General features: G+C 43.2%; 1 long non-coding RNA gene across 1 annotated transcript; it reads right to left on the reverse strand.

The window, feature by feature from the left end:
- Window positions 1–411: 411 nt before the first annotated feature.
- Window positions 412–4,037, reverse strand: LOC121693697. The gene is made up of 2 exons (XR_006025554.1): window positions 3,985–4,037; window positions 412–538 (listed from the first exon to the last, which is right to left on the reverse strand). It is a non-coding gene; the product is annotated as an uncharacterized LOC121693697 (long non-coding RNA).
- Window positions 4,038–22,890: the final 18,853 nt, after the last annotated feature.

Raw genomic sequence — 22,890 nt, forward strand, 5'->3', positions numbered from 1 at the left:
TGGAGAAGATCCTGAAGACAATGTGCTGTGTATGTACACTGTAAAAAGTTTAACGTAAAATTTACAGCAACTTGCTGGCAGCAAATAACCAGCAAGTTGCTGTATTTTACTACAGTACACCTACTGTATATGAAATCACAGTACCTATGCCTGATACTGTAAATGCAAACTACAGTAGTACTACCAGTGCTGTAATGTATACAGTATTGAATTGTTTACCGTATTTGTAATCACAGTACTTATGGATCATACTGTAACTAAGTACAGTAGTAATACCAGTGCTGTAATATTATATACAGTAATTTTGGGGAATTCATATCCTACTTTATCTACAGCCAGGATAAATTTGGCTAGGCCTAGGTATGGTTTAGGCTACACAAACTTGCATAAATAACCATTGACAACTTGTTATCAGTTTGAAAAGCAAGTACATTTATTCACTTTTTTCCGTTTAGAAATTCTCGTGTGCTGCATCCTAACGTTAGACCAACGGTTGCCGTCAGCCTGATTCACCACCAGTAGCAGAGTGAAGCAGCACCTAGCAGAAATAGAAGAAAAAAAAAGATAAACAGTGTTAGATAACAATTTTCAACTGAAACTGAAGGCTACTTACAAGTGAAACTTTAGAATAATCATTTAAATATATACTGTATGTTTTTTGAGTTTACTGTCAAAATGCCAGGCTGAAGATGTTACAGGACCCACCCACAACCTTGGCAACACCCTCGATCTAGTCATTTCCAGAGGGATAGAAGTCACAGACTTATCAGTAAATGATATAAATATGTCTGATCATCATTGTGTATCTTTTAATATTGTACTACATACTCCAAAAATTAATCCCGAAATTGCAATCAAATCGCGACTCTTGGATATTAGAGCAGAACAGCAGTTCATAGCTCTTATAGACTCCATAAATTTAGATATTTTACATCATCCCATTGATCAAATGGTAGAGGCTCTCAATCGTGAATTAGGCGCTCTGCTTGACAGAGTGGCACCCTTAAAGACTAAAAAAAGGCCCTGTAGCAAACTGACACCTTGGATGAACGAAAATATCCATAATCTAAAAAGATCATGTAGGAAAGCTGAGAGAACATGGAGAAAAACTAAGTTACAGGTTCACCGTGCCATTCTAAAAGAAAAAATTGCAAATTATAATAGAGCTATTCGGAATGAGAGGAGGAACCACTTCTCTAAGGTAATTGCTGAAAACAGTGGAAACTCTAGGGTGTTGTTCTCTACCATTGATAGGCTATTGCATCAAACACCTTTTGATACACTCAGTCAGGCATCCTCTCTAAGATGCGAAGAATTTGCAGACTTCTTCAAAAACAAAGTCATTTCTATAAGGGAGGCTATTGGTAACACAAGTAATATGTTTGATAGTACACCCAAAAACAGCCCCCCAAAATTAAGGTCCTTTAGCACTATTACTCAATCTGAGCTTGGTAAAATTATAACTCAAACCGGCTCCTCAACATGTGTTTTAGATCCAATCCCTACTACATTCCTCAAAAAAGTATATGATGGCTTAGCTCCCTTTTTTCTCAAGGTAATAAATACCTCATTAGAAACAGGTATATTTCCAACTGCTTTTAAAACCGCTGTTGTGAAACCTTTACTTAAAAAGTCAAATCTTGACCATACCAATCTGAGCAACTACAGGCCTATATCAAATCTATCGTTTTTGAGCAAAGTACTTGAAAAAGTTGTTTGTAATCAGTTAAATACCTTCCTCAACGAAAACAGTATCCTTGAAAAATTCCAATCAGGTTTTAGATCAAATCATAGCACAGAAACGGCTCTAGTAAAAATAGTCAATGATCTCAGACTAGCTACCGACTCAAACAAAGTCTCAATCCTTATTCTTCTGGATTTGAGTGCGGCATTTGACACCATTGATCATAGCATCCTAATTCACCGCCTTGCGAAGTGGGTGGGTCTCTCTGATAATGCTCTAAACTGGTTTCAAACCTACATTACTGGCAGAGATTTTTATATCAGTCTAGGAGATCATGTATCTGAAAAACAAGACTTGCCTTTTGCTGTGGCCCAGGGGAGCTGCCTTGGTCCCCTGCTATTTTCTCTATATATGCTTCCATTGGGAAACGTCATAAGTCAACATAATGTAAACTTCCACAGCTACGCAGATGATACCCAATTGTATCTTTCTGTGGAGCCAACTAACCCAGATGGCCTTTGCTCCCTCACTGCATGCCTAACCTCCATTAATCAGTGGATGAGCAAAAACTTTTTGAAACTAAATGATGACAAAACAGAGGTACTTCTGGTTGGACCAAAACTAAAGCGAGATATTATTCTTAGTAATCTGGGGAACTTGGCACACCAGGTCAAACCAAAAGTAACAAGCCTCGGTGTCATCTTAGATGCAGAGTTAAGTTTTAAGCCCCATATCAGTAAAGTTACTCAGACAGCCTATTTCCACTTGAGAAACATTGCCAAAGTGCGGCCCTTTTTAACTCAACAAGATGCAGAAAAACTAATTCACGCCTTTATCACTAGCAGGTTAGACTACTGCAATGCACTTTTCACTGGTCTTCCCAAAAAACATCTAAAGAAATTGGCACTCATACAGAACTCTGCGGCTAGACTTTTAACTAAGACTAAGAAGAGAGAACACATCACCCCTGTGTTGGCTGAACTGCACTGGCTCCCTATTTCCTATAGAATTGATTTTAAGGTTATGTTAATTACTTACAAAGCTCTGAATGGCATAGCACCTTCATATATCTCTGAGCTTTTAATATCTTATCAACCACAAAGGAAACTTAGATCATCCAATTCTAATCTTTTAATCGTACCCAAAGTGCTCCACAAACAAAGTGGAGAAGCTGCGTTTATCCATTATGCCCCCAAACTATGGAACACCCTGCCTCTGTACATCAAGCAGGCGAGTTCAGTAAATATTTTTAAAAAAGATCTGAAAACATACCTGTACAGGAAAGCTTTTAGTTAACTCATCTTATCCTGTAGACTACATTTTCAGATTATTCTACATCTGCTACTATTGGAGGGCGCAGCCAGCCAGAAGCAGATGGGCTCCCCCTATTAAGTCAGGTTCTGCTCAAGGTTTCTTCCTGGAATATGGGAGTTTTTCCTTGCCACAGTTGCCATATGGCGTGCTTGTGGGGGGTAAGAGGGTTAAGGCTGCCAGTCTTATGACGTCATTTTCTATATTTTTGATATGTTGCTGAGTATATCATAAACAGCAAAGAAAAGTGATTGATAATGACTGACTGACTATTATTGTGTTACATGCTTCAAATGTAAAGCACTTTGAGCTGCATTGTGTATGAAAGGTGCTATACAAATAAAGCTTTATTATAAGATGGTGTTAGCATAACTCAGTTTCGCAAGGTATATTTAACGTTAGCCAGCTGGGTGAGCTCATTGATGATGTTTGCTTGCAGCAACAGCCATTTGCGCTGTTCGTTCGAAAAACGGTTAATGATAGTCAGATGTGACTTAAAGTTAACTTATATCAATATTGCTAAAGTTAGCCTATTAAACTCACAAAACCGTACATGATTACGAGGAGTTAACGTTACATAAGTTAGCTGGTAGCAGCTAAACCTCCACGTTAACGTTAACCAGCAGCACATCATCTTCAGCCTAACATTGTGACAGTAACATACTAGGCCTAGCACTATTAGCGAATGTTTTATATAAATTATATGAATATAATAAACTGTAACTTACTGAGAACTAAGGTAGGCCTAATATAAATGTGACCGCCATAACGTTAACGTAACATAAAACATTAGCTAACGTTAATGCCACCGTCACAGCAACAGCAACTATGATAGCTAGCCTAAAGTTACTTACTTAGTTGATCCAACAAGCATGGATGAGTTTGTAAGTTAGACAGTACAACGTACATAGACTGTACACATGCCCAAATTTAATGTAGTACAATTTCACAATGAAACATTAATGTTACATAAATAAATGCTTGCTTACCATTAAGGTGGAGCTGCGAACTTGACAGAGTGCTGAACACCGTTGGTCTGACTCTGACTGAACTGTTGCTCAAAAATGATCTCCCGCCAGACAGTTCAAAGTCAAAGTCAAAGTCAAAGTCAGCTTTATTGTCAATTTCTTCACATGTTCCAGACATACAAAGAGATCGAAATTACGTTTCTCTCTATCCCACGGTGAAGACAAGACATATTTTACCAATTTAAGTCCACAGACAAACATAACATTCAAGTAAACAAAAAAGTAAGTAAATAAGAGGGCACATATAATAATGAAAAAAAAAATAAGAGCAGCAAAATTTGGTTTAAATTGTGCATAGACAGTCAATAAAATGCTAGTGCAAAGTCAGGCCAATAAAAGGCTTGGGTAGTTCTGTTTGACCTAAGTAAGAAAGAAAGTGACATAGTGGTGCAAGTTATGTAAGAGCAGCAGATGTGTTGTGTTTTCAGGACAACAACAAGTTGTAAAGTGTACAAGTGTGCAAGTGTGCAAGTGGAGTAGTGCACGCGGCCATTGTGGGTCCAATGTCCAGGATGTTATGTAGCTGAGGGTGGAGGGGGGAGAGGAGGGAGAGAGTTCAGCATCCTTACAGCTTGGTGTATGAAGCTGTTGGTGAGTCTGGTAGTGCGGGAGCGCAGGCTTCTGTACCTCTTCCCAGAGGGCAGTAGATCGAACAGATTGTGAGCGGGGTGACTTGCATCACTCACAATTTTGGTCGCCTTGCGGGTGAGGTGGGTGGTGTAAATGTCCTTCAGGGAGGGGAGTGAAGCACCAATAATCCTTCCAGCTGTGTTCACTATGCGCTGCAGGGCTTTCCTGTTGTATTCAGTGCAGCTTCCGCCCCACACAGCGATACAGCTGGAGAGGATGCTCTCAATGGTGCCTCGGTAGAATGTGGTCATGATGGCTGGTGGAGCACTTGCTCGCCTGAGTTTCCGCAGGAAGTACAGGCGGCGCTGAGCTCTCTTCGCCAGTGATGCAGTGTTGGTGGTTGGTGGTGGTGCAGTTCAAACGTCGTCACACGGTGTACGTTTCAATCACCACATCAACATTTCTCAGTAAACCATAAATCCATGACTTTTCAATATCTTTTCAAAATGATGATTTGGATGGAAAATCAACATAATATCAATGTCACCTTGCTATCTGGGAGCTTAACTTTGTATGTATGTGCAAAAAGAAAACAGAAAACCCCAACTGATTTTCCGCCATGTTTTTTCAAAATTTTCAAAAAGCTGACAAGTGAGGGAGGAGTCAGATTTATTACTGTGTTATGATTCGCAGCAAATTTGTATTACTGTAGTTTGACCATTTTTGACCATAATTCATAGCGAAACCACAGCAACATACTGTATTCACAAATACAGTACACATTTTTCTCAAAAACAGCAGTGATGCTGTGAAAATCACAGAATCTTGTTACAGTGTAGGGGGGGGGGGGGGGGGTGTATGTGAGGTGATGACAGTGATGATGTAAGTGTGTGTGTTTTTTGTGTGTGTGTTGGGGATGGGGGTGGGGGGGGGGGGGGGCAGAAAGGCTAGGCAATCAAGGACATGGGTAGATAGATGGAGGAGAAATCAAAAATAATAAATAAAAAGTTCTATGTGTGTGTGTGTGTGTGTGTGTTTTGATGTTGATGAAATAAGAAAATAAATAAAAGGTCTGTAGCATAGAGAGAGGGATGTAAAAGTGCTAAAAGTCATGGAGGTGTGTGTGTGTGTGTGGGGGGGGGGGGGGTCATGAGTGCTGAGGAGTGAATGAGTGCAAAGTCAGTATAGTGTGAGTTCAGAGTTCGGATGGCCTGGGAATAAAAACTTCTGAGTCTCTCAGTTCTGGCTTTGTGACTACATAGGCGTCTTCTTGATTTCAGCAGTAGGAATAATCCATTGTTAGGATGAGAAGAGTCCTTCAGAATCTTTTGGGCTCTTAGGAGTACTCTTCTGGAATAGATATCTTGTAGAGCAGGGAGTTGAGTTATTATAGTACGTTCAGCTGAGCGCACTACTCTCTGCAGAGTACCTCAATCTTTTAACTGTGGAGTCAGGTGATGATGAAACCCCACTTATTTGATTGATAGTAAGCTATATAAAGAATTCAGGATAGCCACCTCTCACTATAGCCAAACACGCTAGAGAGGCGCTACACACACACACACACACACACACACACACACACACACACCAGCAGCAGATGATCAAACGCCCTGTTGCATCACAGAATAATGTTCTCATCTGTGGCATGATAGGAGTGTTATCTCTTATTCTCCCTCAGTGCCAGGTGCAGGTGTGTTGCCATGTCTCAATTCCTTCATAGAGGAGACACAAACACACACTGTGCGGCGGCATCTTTTTATCAGGCCAGCTGGCTTCTTAATGATTTATTCGTCCTCACACGGAGTGTCCAGGCCCGAAACCGTCTGGACCGTTGCCATGGGAAATCTTATCAACACTACCAGAGAAGGAGGGAGGGAAAAAGAGGTAGACAAAAAAACAAAAGAGAAAGAAATGAAATGAAATAAATAAATCTGCCTTTGAGGACACAGACACGTTGGCTGTCTGGTCCTGCAACCTCAGTCCTTTCTAACAGACCAGCAAGTGTGAGCGGACTACTAAGAATTGATCATTTCAGTGAAGCTGTTTTTTGCAGTGTCTGCTCTGTGGCGGTGGTTGCGTGCCAGGGCAGCGTGGGCAAGTGGTCACTATTGGCGACCACCTACTGGGAGCCTCCATCTGGATGTGTCAATGAAGTGGTGGGAAGCAGAGGAGAGATGTTATTGAAGATACTGATGTAGGCGAAAAAATATCTGCTTCGCTTTCAGTCTGATGTGCCTGAACTGTAGAGGCAACAGAGATGACTTGACCTCGCTCTCTGCAGACTGCACATGAATTTTGCATGTGGATTTTATTAGGAGGAAAGGACAACATGTGTCCCTGGTCACATCTCCTGACATCATGTTTGATGTGATCAGCATTAATCCTGGCCTGAAAATACCTGGACATGTCTGGGGAAAAAATGAATCACTGGCTTTTTCTCCTGTTCGGCTGAAGAAGAAAAAAATGCAGAAAAAAATGTCTTTCTGTCTGACATCCCGTGCGGGGCGCTTTAGTGGTCTCTAATTTACGCTCAGTCAGTTCCACTTATGAGCACCCACTCACCCACACACCCCCGCCTCCTGTGGTGTGCTCACGGAAGGAGAAGAAGAAGGGAAAGGAGTGGGGAAACGAGGAAAGAAGAAAGAAGAGAGGCGGTCTTGGCCCTCACTAGGGGATGCGAATGCTACTGTAGCTTCTAGCCTGGAGGCAGAGACACAGGCCCACTGAGCTGATGATCCTTATGAGAGCTGAAGTCTTCCCAGCCCCCGGGGGCAGGCCCAGTGAACAGATGGACACGGAACTGGCCCAGAACCACGCCAGATCTGGGTCACGTATGAGCCAAAGTCTGCTGCTGTTTGAGTGGGAGGTATAGAGGCTGGGGTGAACACAACCATGGGCAAGTGTCGATTGCGATGTATTGTCTGATTGAGGCAAATTCCTCACTGCAAGTAAGGGTTCAGCTGAGGTCAAGAAGATGGCTGCAATTGCTAAACACTTATTCTTGACCACTACTTGATATAGGTTCATACTGTTCAAGCACCCTAATTGATGCACTAATTAAATATACTGCTGTGCCACCTGCTGTGGTTTGCCTGAGATTGTCACAGGATTACTGAAGTTGAACAACAAGACAAATGCTACGTTGCTTTTATCTAGCATTGGTTAGATGACAATGTAAGGATAAGATGAATGATGATGTTGATTTCCATTGAATAAGCATGCTGATAAAGATGCATGGCTTACTCTGACAAGAAGTCTCTCAGTCGCTTTGGATAAAAGCCTCTGCAAACTCCAGAAGTATAACCACTGAAGTGAGTGTAAGTGCTCCTCTGTACGCTGCTAATTCTCTAATCTCTCCTGGTTTAGCACATGCCCAGAAGTCCACATGCTTTATTTGTCTCTAATCTGTTGGAATGTCAATGCTGTGTTTTAACCAAAACACATCCTGCTACTGGATTCTTTTCACTGGAACCGGTGGCTTCGCCTCGACTTCAAACTTGAGTGGTTTTCCATAAAATCCAGATTTAATCTCAGGGGGGAGTTACTCACGGGCAGTGACTGCAAAGCCATGGTCATGACATCTCCACTGCTCTGTGTACGCTCACCCAAACAGCACCTGACGCATAGAGTGAATGACTTGATGAATACATCAGGACGAGCCTGGGTGCCATTCCGAACTTAGTCCCGCCCACAACATTTGAGGTCGGGAAGTTCGGTCTGGCATTGCTCCATTGTGGGGCAAGTATGCTCGCCTTAGATCGGGCGGACCAATCAAATCGGGCTTTACGATGATGGACAGGTGAGCAACAGCGCCTGGTCTATCACGTCATCTGAGCACACTTAGATTAGGCTTATGTTTTAAACAAAAACGCTGTGGATACATGGCTTTTAAGACCCCATTTGGAAAATGCATATTATTTAATGAGGTTTTATCACTGAAAACGATTATTTCTGAAAACTTTGGCCAAAGTTGAGATGTGGGAAAACTCGTGGTTTCACTTTCATCAAGGGAGAACAGCACTGTTGCATTGCGACATGTTCCCTTGTTCGTTTGAAATCTCTGATTGACCACATGTTCGAGGAATTTGCGACAACCTTATCCAGCTGTTTAACATGTTTGTAGCATATCAGTGTTCAACAGAATTATTTTTAAAAACGGAGGGGATATAGGCTCAGGGGATCAGTTTTTTCCTAATAGCCTACCCTATAGGCCTACATATCTCTTAGATTTCGCTAATGAGGAGTTATAGGAGTTATTGACTAACTTTTACAAAAGAACAGAAAACAATGTTAAGGCATTTGTGGAGAAGAAGGATGGTTTGTGTGTTTTCTTCCTACACCTCACGGTAAGCTATTTTGTTGCTCTGGTTGGTTACTGTAGGTCTATCCAATTGAGTGCAGAGGCATTCCCCCCCTGTATCGGTTGAAACACGCCCCATAATTACGTCCCAATGGCGCAGTATCAGACTCATCGGGACCATATCTGAGCCTAAATCAGATTCCAGGTCAATTCCATTCTACAATCATCCACTATCAAGGCAACCACCCATTCCGCTACCCCTTATAAGGCACAAGCTTGAGGTTGGGCTCTGCCTTTCCCCTTCCCCCTCCACATCAGAGCACCCATATACCCTCAATGTACAGGAGAGATGATGATGACCGCATGAAGGTCACAAGCAGATGGATGAGATGTTGCGCTTGGGTTTCATCATGAGAAAAGAGCTTTAAATAATTCATCCCCAGGTGTGAATAACACAACATCTATTTTCCCTATCAACTCCACAGATCAGAAAGTCTGGGTTCCTGCATCGCCGTGCAAGGTGCCCTGTCACCTTTTTAAAAATAAAACACTGTCTCTTTTGATGCCTGCTGTTGTCTCGTAGGGGGACTTTTCTCTCTCTCTTGGTGTGTGTGTGTGAGGCTCATATGGAAGGATATGACCCAGTTTAGTGTTTGTCTTCCAAACCGGCCCATCCCATCGTCACCCTGTGAGTGTCAGCTCTGACCCAAATTTCCACATGATCAGGTTGAAAATTGCGGCAGATCGCAGATGCTCCCTCTAAACCGTCACTTGTGTTGTCCAGAGAACGGCAAATTTAATTCTGCTTGGGAGAGGAACATGCTCCAAAAGCTTTGGGTGTGAAGTAATAAGCCACCAGCCATCCCCAACAGCCAGCTCCTTTGCTCTCTCTCTCTCTCTCTCTCTCTCTCTCTCTCTCTCTCTCTCTGTGTGAGTGCTATGAGTACTTGTGTCTATTTGTATGTTTATATGTTTTTGTTAGTATATGTTTGTGTGTGTTTGGGTGCATATAAGTGTGTGTGTGTGTGTGTGCGTGTGTGTGTGCGCGTGTGTGTGTGCGCGTGTGTGTGTGCGCGCGCGTGTGTGTGTGTGTGTGTGTGTTTCCTGTCTTTATGGAGAGGGGAAAAGGGCACTGACTGCTCTTCACACACGAGTGGATCTTGTTCAGCTGCCGCCAGTCACACATGAAAGGGCTGAGGGTGGAAGTTGGAGTGCTCTCATGACCCTTCTCTGTGTGTGTGTGTGTGTATGTGTGCGATGGCCCGCTACACACCTTTGTGTCTGGTCAAAACCGGGACTGAGTTCACAGGATCATCGAGGGGCATTGCAGCGCCAAATGAGGTTGTCATGGAGTTTGCTCTCAGACAGGTGTGTATCCTGGCTCTCCCTCATGCGTCCTGGTTCTCCCTCAGTGCAGTGTGTGTGTGTGTTTTATGGCTGTTTTTAAGGCTGTTTTATGATTCAAATTCAAATTATCAAACAATCACTATGTGTGTGTGTGTAAGAGAGAGAGGCAGAGAGAGAAAGAGGGAGAGAGAGAGAGAGAGTGTATGTGTCAGTGTAAGTATAGAGCAAACTCAAACTGCTGGTGGTTCAAAATGGTCCACAGATCATCTGAGGACAGCATGGCTCTTCTGTGGAGGTAGCCATTGCCAGGAACTGCCCATTACTCACAGACAGGGAGAAGACCTGATGGAAGTGTCTTAAGTGGAAACAAGCAGAATGTGCTGAATGGGAACAAATGTGAAAGTCTGATGGCTGAGTGTTTTCTAGTTACAGCGCCTATACTACTGTTTCCCTGTTTCTGCTATAACCACCTGGGAGAACAGTTTTATGATTTCCCACCGAAATGCCAAAAAGAAAGAACTGTTAGTTGCAATGAGTGCTAAGTGTGTGGGCAGTCAGCAGATTAAAGGAGAATTCCGGTGTGATATTGACCTAAAGTGTATCGAAACATGATACCGAGTGTGAACGTATGTCTCATAGCCCATCTCGGCTTGTCCCCTGCACTCCAAAATCTGGCGCTAGTTAGCCGATGCTACCAACATCTTTTTCAATAGTGGTGCTTCGGCATCGGGCTAGCCATGCAAATAAATCACTATTTTACACCCATTTACGAGGCTCAATGTATCTCCACACTTCATTGGTAGACTTCCGAGGGCCCTGACATTTAAAACGAGACATTGAGAACTTTGAAAAAGCACTGGTAGTTTACTTACAAGACGATTTATACAGACAGTATCTTCACGAAGTTTAGCGTTTGCAGCCATCTTGAATTTAGTCACGATAAGTCGAGCAACGAGTAAGAATGAACAGCTATGATAAGGGATCAGATTCCAAAAATAATTCAGTGGAAATGCATGGATTCCAGTTGCTGCTACTGGAAGAAACTGGAATCCATGCATTTCCACTGAATTATTTTTGGAATCTGATCCCTTATCATACCTGTTCATTCTTACTCGTTGCTCGACTTATCGTGACTAAATTCAAGATGGCTGCAAACGTTAAACTTCGTGAAGATATTTTCCCACTGAAATATCTGAAATAAATGTGACTGACTGGGATTTCACAGTGGCAGTACCACTGAACAGGGGCGCAGGAGGCACGGGGGACGTGGGGGATATGTCCCCCGCAGTGCTGAAGAGACGGCCGTCGTCCCCCTCACTTTTGATAAGGGAAAAAAGCCTTATAGGTACACTAAATAAATAATAACCTATAGGGTTTGCGCTAACTATGTAAAACTTCCCATTAACAGCATCACATCACTAACCACAGCCATCTACAGTACTGTAAGACTGCACAATCTCATATTCACTCTGTTGGATATCTGAAGCCAGTTTGTCTACTAACAACCATCATTAGAGATGCGTTTCGTTTGGAGCAGCATACTGGTAGGCTATCAAAAGCATAACATTTTCGGTTTGGTTTGGGATTTAATTTACTTTTTGACTGTTTGATTAAATTGCTAAATGTTGGGACTGATGGGCACTGAAATCTGGGAGATATTTGATGGTTCACTGTTATGTTTCATGCAGTTGAAAAAGTGTCGGGATTTCCACCGCTGTTTATTGCGAGACAAGGCAAGCCATTCATTGAATAGGGGTTGTGCTGTAATAGAAACCTTTTTGCGCAGCCAAGTAGCCTAAATTGAGTTATTGTTTAATTATACATGATTTAGTAGGCTACATTTGATTCAATTCGTAGGCTGGAATGCCTTGAGTCACGCAACAATTGTGTTTAAATGTAGTAGGCTTCAGCCTCTGGCAATTAGCTCGAAAGGGGCAGCAAGACAATAAGCTTGAGAACGTGTGTTGGAGACCCATGGTAGGAAAACGACTTTATTAATCCAACCAACAATATAATAAAATATTAAGAAGAGGTGTTATTTCATTGACTTAAATCGAAGCCATGTCTTCTAGTGCTGGTGGACTGATGGCAATTGTTGGTATGGTATAGGCAAATATGGGAACCTGCCTTTATTTGTCGGGCTATAAATAGAATCAATCCCGGGCATAATTTGAGGATTTATGGTAGCCTAGTCTCCTGCTCAACATGGCATTAGCTGTTATGTTTATTGATAACAAACTCAACTAGCCTACTGATCAACTCGTTTTCACTAGCCTAACTATAAAATACAAGTCTATACCCAACGTTTTTGTTCTAAGACATGTATTTCAAAAATAATTTCAAGACACAAATTGGATACTTCAGTTACCTTGGTGCATACATCCCAGAGAGTAGGCTACCACACCCCAGACTGATGGGCCTTTCTTACGTTCAGTGTGAGGTATAAACAAGCTGAGAATTTTGCGGTGTCACGTCTGCCTGTCACAGACGTGGGAAGCTCTTTGAAGCTTATGTGGTACAGTTATTACAGTATAGTATTTTATTTTACTTCTTATGTAATATTTTTTTTTTCAATTTGATAAATGCTTTGTTTAAATGCTGTTGGAACAAATAGTAGTTGATTATAAAGGCAATTTTGTTTCTTTCTGTTGCAATTTTCTGTTTGTTCTGGACTGGTAACTTGTTAAGCCAACATGTTCTAAGTAAGGGATAATGTATAGAACGCCGGTCATTATGGGGAAAATAAGTCCCGACAGGGCGAACCGGACCCCGACGCGCCAACGGAGGGGTCTTGTTTCGCCCTGAAGGGACTTATTTTCCCATGATGACCGGCGTTCTATACATTATCCCGCTTATTATACGGCTACTTGCCAAAACGAAAAAACAAACTCCATGATATGTCTCTTTACACGTATTTGTTACCGTTTCGTCGTGGCTTTTGCTGAGAAACTTGAATCAAACATTCTTTAGAACACAGCTGATCAACCGTCTGCTTTCACTTTTGAATAAAGTGGCCATTGCCAAACCGGCAATTGCAGAAAACGGCATCATGCCAAAAGGGGCAGAAATCGCCTTAACCTCCAGGAACTTAAACGGTCCTCACGACAGAAACCTCCTTCTCCATGGGCTTGTGGAACTGTCAATCCGCAGTCAACAAAACGGACTTCATAGCTGGCTATGCCAACCACCTTTCGTTGGAACTCCTTGCTCTCACTGAGACTTGGATCAAACCAGAGAACACTGCCACCCCGGCTGCACTCTCCACTAACCTTACACTATCCCACACCCCTCGCCTATCTGGACGAGGAGGCGGGACGGGCCTGCTGATCTCCAACAAATGGAAATTCACCCCGCTCCTGCCTTCAAACAAATATGTCTCATTCGAATTCCATGCCATCACAGTGATCGCCCCAGCAAAACTCTACGTGCTGGTCATCTACCGCCCTCCAGGCCAACTAGGCGACTTTATTGACGAACTTGACACTCTGCTATCCTCCATCCCTGAGCATGACTGTCCGCTTCTTGTTCTCGGTGATATGAACATCCACTTAGATGCCCCAGGCTCAGCGGACTTTTTGGCCCTGGTCCACTCCTTTGACCTCGAACTGGTTCAAAGCCCACCGACTCACAAAGCTGGCAAAGAGCTTGACTTGATTTTCACTCGGAACTGCAGCACAGACACCCTCATGGTGACGCCTCTCCATCTTTCTGACCACTTCTTCATCCAGTTCAACGTCAGCCTGACAGAACAGCCTCCAGCTCCTCAGCCGATGGTCACGTTCCGCCGCAACATCCGGAACCTGTCTCCAACGCACTTCTCCTCTGTGGTTGCCTCCGGTCTACCTCCACTCAACACCTTCTCCTCTCTGGAGGTTAATGAAGCCACTGACTCGCTCTGCTCCACACTGACCTCGTGTCTAGACGAGCTGTGCCCTCTTACCACAAGGCCAGCTCGATCCAAACATTCTCATCCATGGCTAAATGATACCCTCCGATCGCAGCGCACCAAACTCAGAGCCGCGGAGAGGAAATGGCACAAATCCAAACTAGCTGACGACCTCAAAAACTACCAGACACTCCTGACCTCCTTCTGACACTCCTGACCTGCTAAGACTGCTTTCTACAATGACAAAATCAACAGTGCTACAGACACTCGAAAACTTTTCTCAACCTTCAAATCGCTACTCAACCCTCAGCTGCCTCCTCCTCCATCCAGCCTTACTGCAGATACCCTCGCCTCATTTTTTACAAACAAAGTGGCGGCAATCAGCAGTCAATTCTCTACATGCCCACTCAACGCATCTGACTCAGATACCGCACTCCTACAACCTCTAGGGACTGCTGGAACATCTTTTTCAGCATTCACGCCTCTCTCCGAGAGTGAAGTGTCCAGACTCCTGACATGCAGCCGTCCTACCACATGCTCGCTGGACCCTATACCTACGAGCCTACTTCAGTCCATCAGCCAGACCATCGCTCCAGCTATCACACATGTGATCAATGCCTCGCTAACCTCCGGCACATTTCCAACAGCGTTCAAAATGGCCCGGGTAACACCGTTACTTAAGAAAGCTTCTCTCAACCCTGCTCAAGTCGAGAACTCCCGCCCTGTCTCACTACTGCCTTTCCTATCCAAAGGCATTGAACGAGCAGTCTCCAAACAGGTCTCTGACTTCCTTTCACAGAACAACCTTCTGGATCCAAATCAGTCTAGGTTCAAAAGCGGCCACTCTACCGAAACGGCTCTGCTGTCTGTAACAGAAGCCTTAAAAGAAGCCAGGGCGACCGCTCGATCATCAGTACTCATTCTGCTTGACTTATCGGCTGCCTTTGACACGGTTAATCACCGTATCCTTCTCTCTATACTCGCTGACATGGGAATCTCCGGAGCTGCTCTCTCCTGGTTTGAATCCTACCTCACAGGACGCTCGTTTAACGTATCATCGCTTGGTCAGCTATCTGCACCTCACCATCTCACCACAGGGGTCCCCCAGGGCTCAGTGCTGGGCCCCCTCCTCTTTGCTATCTACACCACCTCCTTGGGACAGATTATCCGTTCGCACGGCTTCTCATACCACTGCCAACTAAACAACCAACTAAACTTCTCAGATCATGTTGCCTCAGTCGCCCGGTCATGCCGTTTCGCACTCTACAACATACGGAAAATCAGGACTTACTTGACTCAAGATGCTACCCAACTTCTGGTTCAGGCAATAGTCATCTCACGACTCGACTACTGCAATGCCCTCCTGACAGGTCTCCCAGCCTGCGCAGTGAAACCACTTCAGATGATCCAGAACGCGGCGGCGCGCCTGGTCTACAACCAACCCAAAAGGGCACATGTTACCCCGCTGCTCATCCAGCTACACTGGCTACCTATGGCGGCCCGTATCAAATTCAAGTCTCTAATGCTTGCCTACAAAGTAGTCTCCGGTTCTGCTCCCACCTACTTGAATGCCCTCTTACAGACTTACACTACCTCCAGACCGCTGCGCTCCTCTGACGAACGACGTCTAGCTCTACCACCGGTACGCTCAAGCCAATCCAAACTTTTCTCATCTGTTGTTCCTCGTTGGTGGAACACACTGCCAGTTCCTACAAGGGCAGGGACATCCTTTTCCACTTTCAAAAAACTCCTGAAGACCCAGCTCTTTAGAGAACATCTACTCTCATAGCAACACTTACAACAAGTCTTACTGATCCTAGCACTCACCAGCCGTTAAACTGACAAGTAACTGTTAAAATACAGCACTCACCGACGCACTTATTCTTACTGTACTCTAATGTGTTTTTTTTTAAACTGTCCTAAAATTGTGAGAATTGTTCTAAAACTTACTGTTTACCATGTTGTTAGTCGCTTTGGTTAAAAAAGCGTCAGCCAAATGTAATATAATGTAATGAATAAAGTTCCAGGCACAAACTCCGTTGCAATTGACAGCGGTCATTCTTGTTTTCAGAGGTCCTTTCCCAAGAAATAATGACCGCTAGAACTTTCGGAAATCCCATTCAAGTCAATGGAGCATTCTACTTGCATTGTGAAGAGCCGTATAATAACATTGCATAAATATTAACTGCAGACACATAGTGGGAGAGTTGATTTGGTTTATAGACAATTTAGGTACTGTAGGCCTAACTAGGCTATTTGATCATGTAGTCTATGTTTGGATCATAGGCATGATGATTCATTCATGGCTTCATAAAATATCAACATCATGTTGCTTTTAGAGTATTCTACCATTGGCCCAAGTAGTCTCATCTCACAGTTTTGACCATTTTTATCAAAAAATATTTTGAAAACAATCAATGGTATTATCTTAATATTCTGGCATGTTTAAAATATGATGGTCGAAAGTGGGCCAGAGGTGGCGATCCGATATCTGGAAATCTGATCTCACTATGGGTTTGTGTTAACAATTTGGTCCCCCTCACTTTCAAAATATCTCCTGCGCCCCTGCCACTGAATGGTTAATTGTCAATACAAGTAACACTAACACATCTAGGAGAACTAACACAACATCAGAGCTGTTACTCATGAACTGAATGTAAAGGTGAAGTGCTGACTAATAAAGATTTTACAGATACACTTTTGTGTCCTTAAACCCATGAAAACATGGAAGTGAAAACTTGTGGTGCATTTTTTGTTCTATATACTTTCCTCAAAATTTATTTCTATCCTTCAGTAGGTTCTTGCGTCAAATTGTAGATAGATAGATAGATAGATAGATAGATGTACTTTATTCATCCCCAAAGGGTAATTACAGTGTTAGCCTAAGTCATGCTAATCAACATTCAATAATGTTGATTTAGTCTAATTATGTACTAGGCTAAACATTACATTGTGCTTCCCCTTTAGCATGCATATGTCTGGCCAAGGGCAAACTCCTGCAGTGGGATCAAATTCAGCATCCACATTGACCTAGTAATCTTAGGTTATACTGTCACACCAGATTAATGACATACATGTTCAGTGTATTCATCATGGGAATACAGCTTAGTTCATCCTACCATCCATACCACCACCAAGTCCAATTACTCCAAAGTCTACCACAGAATAGCCCTCAAATACAATTATAAAATTGGTACTAGTGTCTTTCTTTGAAATAGCAAAATAGAAACCAGAAAATCCATAATAATGAAAATATTGAAAATGCATGCATCTTTGTTTTATCTTTTAAATGAATGGAAAGTGGAAACTGGCAAAATGGAGTAAAGTCTCCAACATGTCATGGACATGCCCCTCTTACCAGCTCTGCAGCATCATGATGCGTACTGTAGCTGTTTAAATACTCTAGTCTAAAATTAGTTACAGCACACCAATACTGCCTTGGCATTGCCCTGGTTGACTGGGAGAGCTCAAAGTGTTTGCACTGTTTGCTCCTCCTCTCTCTCTCTCTCTCTCTCTCTCTCTCTCTCTCTCTCTCTTCATCTCTTTCCACCTCTCTCTCTCTCTCCCTCTCTACTGTTGCTTACAGCAGCAAATATCTCCTGGCCATGTGCGCATTAGGGTCAAGTCACCATGCACCACGGCACATAATAGCCAAAGCAGATGTCTCTTTCTAATCATCCATCCCCCACACTTCCGCTAGGAGAACGTCCCAAGCACAGAGCCAGAGAGAAACACCTCTGTCGTCTGAGTCCTTTTGGCATCAGGGGCTCCCGATACATCACTGTCAGACTCACATATTGAGTTGAATTTATGCCCGTCACTATTTTTAGTGCCGAGTGAAAATAGGTTTTTTGTGCACTTGTTGGCTCAGTTGCTGCCGATAATCAGATCTGGAATGCCATTCAGACTGAGAGGATGTTCTTCTGTCCTCTGCAGACTGTTGGTCGTGTTGGTGTGTATGTATGTGTGTGTGTTGTGTGTGTGTGTGTGTTTGAGGTGTGCGGCATAGTGTGATGGGGTTAGTCTTCCATGTTGCCTCCTATTTGAAAATGACATGATTACATGATTGTTGCCTTAGGCAGCTTATCTGACTGCTCAATGTCTACAGGCTTTTCATGAGCTAATTGCCTTTGGTGAAAACCTGCTCAGCAGGAATTTATGCAGATATAATCCACACTTTCATCCACGTCCTTGATACCCTCTTTTCAGTTTCTGCTGTGTTCATTTTGTAATATCACAAATATATGGCTATACGTCTATACAACTTCATTCACGTGTCAACCTTGTAAATGTCCTGTTTGAATTAGAGAAATGGCTGGTGAGAGACTGGATATTCTCAGATGAGACACTATGAAATCATCTGTGTCCTATGCTTTTAACCTGACTCTCGCCAGATGAATTTCGTTCTGCTTAGCTCCACCTAGCTTCACTCACATCCATCTGGGACCTCTTCCATTGAGAGTGATTTCAGCACGAGATTGTATGGTAGAGTCAATCAGGACGCAGGGCTGGAGTTTCATAGATGTGCCATAGCGTAGAAGCGACTGTGAGACTGTTATCAGCGCCACGGGTTGGCTTCGATGTGAGTGGTTGAAGTAGCCGTCAATAGATGACGGACAAGTGGCTTATTCAATCATATGCAAGCATTTTTTGATTAGGCCCAGCCTTCTGAAGCAACACTCCAATGGATTGGTCCCAGATGGATGAGTGGAGCTAGGCGGAACGAAATTCATCTGGCGAGAGTCAGGTTACTATGCTATACACTAAAAAAACATTTGGATGAAGTATTTTTACTATACACAATATGTAGTACAGAAACACATATAAACTATGTGAACTAACATATATTTGATACATTGATGATTGGGCTCTTGGCACTTGTATCACCTGTCTTTTGCAGGGTTTTAAAAGCCCAACAGCACATACTGTAAGTGAATCAACATCGGTCAAGACCCTTTTCCTCTGGCGGCTTTTCCCCTGGGGCAGTGGCATTTACAGATATGGTGAGGGGACTTTTGAGGAACATATTCCACTTAGAACATTCTGTGTTCTAAATCCTGGCCTGGGGAGCTTGGTGTTAACAGTGGTGTGCTCAAAACAGCCACCATATCAGCGGCACCTCGAGGCTCCAGGGATCTTAGCCACGGTGTAGTGCACACATATCCTCATGGAGTCCCCTGTGTCTGAGCGATGCTTGGAACACTCCTTACCTCCTCCTTGCCCTCTGTCTCTCTCTTCCTCTCTCCTCCTCTATCCATCTATCCCATGTTGTCCCTTTTGGCTGTACCTGCTGTCTTTACCTCACTTTGAATCTCTCTCTCTCTTTCTCCCTTACTCCCTCTCTCTATTTCTTTGCCTTTTGTCTCCTCTTTAACACTCTACCTGTCTTCACCTGACTGAATCTCTTTCTTTCTTTCTTTCTTTCTTCATGTTTATCTTTTCCTCTCCTTCATTCCCCCTACATCTGTAGTCTGGCTTCTGACATTTAGGCTTCATCACTGCTGCTGGAATAGAGCTGTCAAAGCTTATCTCATCTGGGTTTGAACACACACACACACACACACACACACAGAGAGAGAGAGAGAGAGATAGAGAGAAAGAGATAGAGAGAGAGAAAGAGATAGAGAGAGAGAGAAAGAGAGATACACACACACCCACACAATATGGTGTTTCTCCTAAATAAACCTCACCTGCTCCAAATTCTTAATTCGTTCTTGTAATGCACAGAGTAGGAAATCACAGCTGGTAATAAGGACATGTTTTAAATGGATCAACGTCACACAAATCACACTTACTCACTTTGTACACTCACACAGTCACACTTGCTGTATGTTCTGGCCTCAGGTGTTGATGATGACAGCGTCTGTTGCCTGTATTCTAACAGCCCACACCAACACCCCCCCCCCCCCCTGCACACACACACACACAAACACAGATGTGCACACGCCTACACACAGATGTGCACATGCCTACACATTCCTAGACTCCTCAAGGGCTGATACATACAGTGTCTTGTGACATATTTCTTCATCCCAGCACAGTGTATTGATACTTGTGATTGTGTGTGTGTGTGTGTGTGTGTGTGTGTGTGTGTGTGTGTGTTCTTTTTGGGGATTTTGTATCTTATTGACATGTTGAAAATGTCTTTGAGTCATTTGTTGCTCTGGATGCTGCAGGACTGGGATTAAAAGAATGTTTTGATTGGATCTAAACTCCATGGAAACCAGACAGGTGTGCATGCACTCTCTCTCTCTCACACACACACACACAAAATGTATTTTTTCTGCCTCTTCCCCAACACAATCAATGGAAAATGCCAGTAATTGAAAATAGGGCTTCTGTTGCAGGGCTACTATTTTGCACCTCTTCTCCCTTCTCCCCAAAGGACATGCTCACAGTCATGTGCTATAGGGCTTGTAATATGTCCTGACTGTGAGTGTCCCTACCAGGGGCGCCGCTAGGGTTGTATTCCATACTACGCACCATGGCCCAGGATGCTAATCCCCCCCCCCCCCCCCCCCCCCCAAAAAAAAAGAACGGGTGCATGGCTACCCTACACATAGAGGTGTTTCGAGCTTTTTAAAATTTCTGGGATGAGTGAGATTTCACCCCCGGGATTCTTTTTTTAATTCTGGCTGCTAAACACACCATTTTAACGCAATTTGGGTGGGACAGAAATACCTTTACAGAGCAAGCAGCTCTGGCCATATCGGCTCTGGCTCACGTGACGTGAACATTGCTTTAAATGCATTATCGTGAACAAGGGAACAAAAAGAAAAGAAGAAAGCAATGAGTCTATGTCACGATTTGCGATAGGCCTAGCCTAAAGAAAAGACAGCTATGTCTTTCACCTGTTTGGTTGTCCCAAACTTTGAGATGATCCATTAACAGAATCTTATCAATCTTGAAACCCGAACTACGATGTTCCAAACATAGTGACTGTAGGATGCAATGCCTAATCTCACTGCCTTCATCATAACTGTTAAGAACAGTGCACCTTTTACTGTTTAACACCTGAATAACATTGCGTTTTTAAGCGCCAGGACTGCTCATCATGTCGTGACAAAGTTTACACCAATCATCATCTTCTAAAATATCCTTATGTTGAGATGTCCATTCTCTTTGCCCTAAACATAGGCTATCATTTGTGTGCGAAGCATGTTTCAATTAAGACAGTACACAAGCTATTTTTATTGTTGCAATATTGAATGATTTTCATGAATAAAGTGTTGCAAAAATTTTATCAGTGGATACAGGATTACGCCTGGTGGCGCCACTGGTCCCTACTGTACATTGTAATTGTAAGAGAGCATTCATACTCTTTGTGTGTTTTGTGTGTATGTGTGTATTTGAATTATTAGGGTGTGTGTATCTGTGCGTGTGCATGTGTGTTTATGAATCATTGTTGTGTTTAAGTGTTTACATTAATGGGATATATGTACCTATGTTTGCCTGTGTATGTTTACGTGTGTGTGTGTGTGTGTGTGTGTGTGTGTGTGTGTGTGTGTGTGTGTGTGTGTGTGCATGCACGGTCTGCTCCAAGGCTGACTCATTATCTTTCCTTGTCTGGCAGTCGGTAACAGGACCAGAGCCCACAAATGAGGCCAGGCCAGCTCCTGCCCACTCCATGACTGGGCAGAGAAGGCTTCAAACAGCTGCCTCCACTAATAGCTCCCTAGTGTCCCCTCTGACGCCGCTAACATCTTGTCAGACCCTTCCCACACCTGCAACAAACAGCACCAATAAAGGCCTTGTTTGACTAGCTTTTGATTTTCATCAAAGGGTTTTTTATTCCACCTTAAGGATTTTTTGTGAGGGTATGCAGTGTGGCTTTGCTGAGATTGCTTCATGCACTTGTATTCCTTTGAAGCATTCCAGCTGGTGTATCTCATGTGAATCATCATAGAATGGTTACGTCTGAACTTGTGACATGCAGATAGCCTACGGAAAAATACAAATGTGATTGAATCAATTGGCTCCAGCTTTAATGTATTGTAAACTACCATCTCTGAACAAATAATAACACACGGTGCCAGTCCACATTCAAATATCAAGTTCCCATAAACATTTATCTGCCGATTTTCATTTTCCTAAGCAATTATTTTGTTATAATACATCTTTTATTTGTTATTTTTATTTCCCGCGTGTACCGATGGGAGGGGAGGGGAGGGGGGGAGGGGTCATGACAACAATTCAATACCTATTATTCAAAGACTCACATATATTTTAATTGGACAAACAGAGAAGAAATAACAAATGACAACTGTAAAAAAACCTAGGACCTGCCAGTTCTGCTCTCTTTCTTTTATTTCATTTCTTTTTGCTTCATGAAGAGAAGAAGGGAAGAAGGGAGGAAGGGAAGAAAGAGCGGGCGGAGGGGAATAGAGTCAGGGAGAGAATCTCAGGGTTCACTTCACTGGTATTTCAACAGGCGATGAGTTGTCAGGCACATGATGACATCCACATAAGTGACTCTGACTCACTTACCTGCACGAGGCCTGACAGCCTCAGAGACCTCATTTGACAAACACGGCTCTGTGCCGCCACCAAGACTACATCCCGACGTGGCATTGAGAGTACATGGCCTTTTAAGAGCTATGCATTATTAACCGAGGGGATGTTGAACAAATACGAGCATAAAGGAACCATGTGATTTATTCACCACTAAAGGTCATCTGAATCATCAGCAAATGGCTGAGATGGCTCAGCTGCTAATGATATGGTGTAATTGCTAACATTTGAGACAAGAGACACTTATGTC

This window comes from Alosa sapidissima, chromosome 19, assembly GCF_018492685.1.
Source record: "Alosa sapidissima isolate fAloSap1 chromosome 19, fAloSap1.pri, whole genome shotgun sequence".
NCBI lineage: Eukaryota > Metazoa > Chordata > Actinopteri > Clupeiformes > Clupeidae > Alosa > Alosa sapidissima.